This window comes from Magnolia sinica, chromosome 19 (genome assembly GCF_029962835.1).
Source record: "Magnolia sinica isolate HGM2019 chromosome 19, MsV1, whole genome shotgun sequence".
Taxonomy (NCBI): Eukaryota; Viridiplantae; Streptophyta; class Magnoliopsida; order Magnoliales; family Magnoliaceae; genus Magnolia; species Magnolia sinica.
The window spans coordinates 28,068,592-28,071,974 of NC_080591.1; the positions used below are offsets into that span (position 1 = coordinate 28,068,592).

The 3,383-nt window shown below is 42.0% G+C and overlaps 1 non-coding gene across 1 annotated transcript; it reads left to right on the forward strand.

The window, feature by feature from the left end:
* Nucleotides 1-2,797: 2,797 nt before the first annotated feature.
* LOC131235741 (small nucleolar RNA R71) lies at nucleotides 2,798-2,904 on the forward strand. Its single transcript, XR_009166263.1, has one exon. It is a non-coding gene; the product is annotated as a small nucleolar RNA R71 (small nucleolar RNA).
* The last annotated feature ends 479 nt before the right edge of the window (nucleotides 2,905-3,383 follow it).

Here is a 3,383-nt window from a genome sequence, read left to right on the forward strand (position 1 = left end):
AAAAAATTTAAAAATTTTCACAAATTTTGCTCAAGACCAAGGTTACCTAATCTCCCACCCCCAACCTAAAATCTACATTGTCCTCAATGTAAAAGAAATAATCATGCGATGCACATGGGACAACGAATAATAAAAGAGGAATGAGGGAAAGATAGTACCTGGACGGAGAATCAAGAGGCTTCCCAAAATTATCAATGTAAGAGCAAGTTAGGGCAAGAGAGAAATTAACAGAAGCAAAAATAACAAAAAGAAAAGAAGATCCTACCTATACCACTTTCGCAGGTGCTCTCGATTGCATTTAGCGCATGCAACAAGCCTTTAAACCCCTAGGTTACCCCTAGTGGACGAGTTGTAGTCTCGTGAGGGTTTGCAGTAATGTTACCCACAAACATTGAAGTAACTAACTAAGAAAAATGAAAATGAATGAAATAAAAAGCAATACAATAAAGCAAAAGGCTGGGTTGCCTCCCATGAGCGCTAAGTTTAACGTCTTCAGCCAGACAAGAACGGACCATGAATGAAATAATCTTTATAACCGGGGTCCGCCAAAGAAATTACCTCAACACTTTCATTAACCGATCCCAGACAAGTGATGTGAGTTCCCATGAACTGTGCTATCTGAAATAAGGCAACTGACACTATAGTCAAATAATTTAAGGACTTCTGCTCGAACGACTTCTTCTATGTTAGGATCACGCTTCCTTTGCATGTTATGCGACATTTCCACAGCATGATCCATACATATCGTGGGGCATACTCCCTGTATTTCCACTATCTTCCGTTCAATTGCTGCCTTATATGCTCTAAGAACATTAAGCAGCCTGCTCGCCTTTGTCTTCTCAGAGTCAGAAGCTATGCTGTCAAGAAGGGTCTCAGAGGGATGGAGAGGTTCCACTTTCGCTCTCCATTTTTCAGTCTCCAATATAGGAGTAGAGTCGAGCAATGCATTGACTTCATGGATGGGACTATCAATGTCAAAACCATGCCCGATTGTGCTAAGCAGGTCTCAAGAGATGTATGGAAGGAGTCCTGCACAAGGCTCTCGATCATGTCCACTTCAAATATGTCATCCAAATCGGAGGATTGTTGTCCTGCATTGAAAACATTGAGTTTAATATTCATGTTACCAAAGGACAATTTCATAACTCCATTCCTGCAATTGATAATAGCATTAGATGTGGCCAAAAATGGATGACCCAAAATGACTGGGATCTGACTATGAAGATTCTGGACAGGCTGAGTATCTATAACTATGAAATCCACTGGAAAATAAAATTTATCAACCTGGATTAACACATCTTCAATAACACCCCGGGGCACCTTGACAGATCTATCGGCTAGTTGTAATGTTACCTTAGTCGGTTTCAACTCACCAAGTCTTAGCTGCTCATAAACCGAATATGGTAACAAATTGACACTCGCCCCTAAATCAAGTAATGCCTTCCCGATCTTATGATCTCCTATGCCGCAAGAAATGGTGGGAGCTCCTGGATCCCTAAATTTAGGAGGGGTGTTATGTTGAATCATGGAGCTGAGCTGCTCTGCAAGGAAGACTTTCTTATGAACATTTTGCTTACGCTTTTGAGTGCATAAATCTTTAAGAAACTTAGCGTAAGCAGGGACTTGCTTGATAGCGTCAAGCAACGGGATGTTGACTTGCACTTTTTGAAACACATCCAAGATTTCATCAAAGTTATTTCTTTTCTTTATTGGTGCCAGACGTTGAGGAAAGGGTGCTTTGGGCACATAAGGTGGCACATTAGTGGCTCTTGGAGAGTCAGAGAGCTTTTGGACTTTGGATGCATTGGTATGGCTCTCTGCTTCATCTTGATCTTCTGTTTTAGAATTTGATTCATCCCCAGGCATCTCTATTCTGTTATCAATCTGCTTGCCTGACCTAAGGGTAGTGATCGATTTGGCCTGTTCATGATATTGCCCTTGGTTGGAATTAGAGCCAATCTCATACTGTCCCTTTGGATTAGCCTCAGGTTGGCTAGGGAACTTGCCCTTCTCTCTCTCACTCAATGTGGCAGCTAGTTGACCCATTTGTACTTCCAGCTTGGCAATGGATTGTGCATTTGCATGTAAGCTTTGCTGGTTGGCCAGTAAGGTTTGTTGGGTGTCCTTTTGGAATTGGAGAGAACTCTGCATGAAAAGATGGAGTGTATCCTCAAGAGATGGTTTCCTTGATTGTGTAGGCAGTTGTTGATATTGTGGAAACTGTTGAGGTTGTTGACTGCCAACTTGGGAGTAAGGTTGCATAGGAGGATTTCCAGATGGTCCTCCTTGTTGTGGTCCTTTTGCCCAAGAGAAATTTGGATGTCTAGCCCACCCTGGATTATAGGTGTTTGAGTAAGGATCATTCCCAGATTTTTGAAAAGTGTTCATAGCATGAACTTGTTCAGAGAGAAGTTCTGGGAATGCTGCACCAGATGGACAAGACTGCATAGGATGGGCAGGACTAGAACATGTGGCACATGCCTCGACTTGAGCTGTTTGTGGTGGTCCATTATTTAATACCAGAGCATCAACTTTCTTTGTCAGGTTATCAAGCTTGGCGCTCAGCTCTGGCATGACTCCTATCTCATATATACCACCTCTCTTTTGTGGTTGGGGACTTCTGTCACCTCTATTTGAATAATCCCATTGCTGGGAATTTTCGCACAAGGTTTCAAAGAAGTTCCACGCTTCGACATCACTTTTGGTCATGAATGACCCTCCACTGGTGGCATCAACCATGCGACGGTTCTGTGGTGTCAGACTGCCATAGAAGTATTGAACTTGTTGCCACTTCTCAAAACCATGGTGAGGACATTTAAGAAGCAAGTCCTTCCATCTTTCCCAACATTCATGAAAGTGCTCGCCCTCTTTTTGTGTGAAGTTAGTAATTTCTCTACGGAGGGCATTGGTTTTGTGAACGGGGAAGAACTTGTTTAAGAACTTCTTAGATAGTTGGTCCCATGTAGTGATAGATCCAACTTCTAGAGAATTCAACCATGCTTTCGCCTTATCCTTCAAAGAAAAAGGAAACAGGCGTAGGCGGATCGAATCGTCTGAGAAGTTTTGGAACTTAAAGGTGGAGCAAATGTTTAAGAATTCTTTCACATGATGATATGGGTCCTCCTTGTCCAATCCATAAAAGGATGGCAACAATTGTATGACTCCATGTTTAAGTCAAAGTGTGCTGCCGTAGTGGTTGGCAACACTATGCATGAAGGCGCATTAAATTGGACAGGAGCTGAATAATCTTTGAGAGCTTTAACTTCAGTCTCATTCGCCATTTCAACAGGATTATTTCTCAATCTTTCACGAATTGTTCTTTCAATCTCAGGATCAAACGGTGCTAGTTCTATATTCAGAGATCTACGTCCTAGCATAAACTA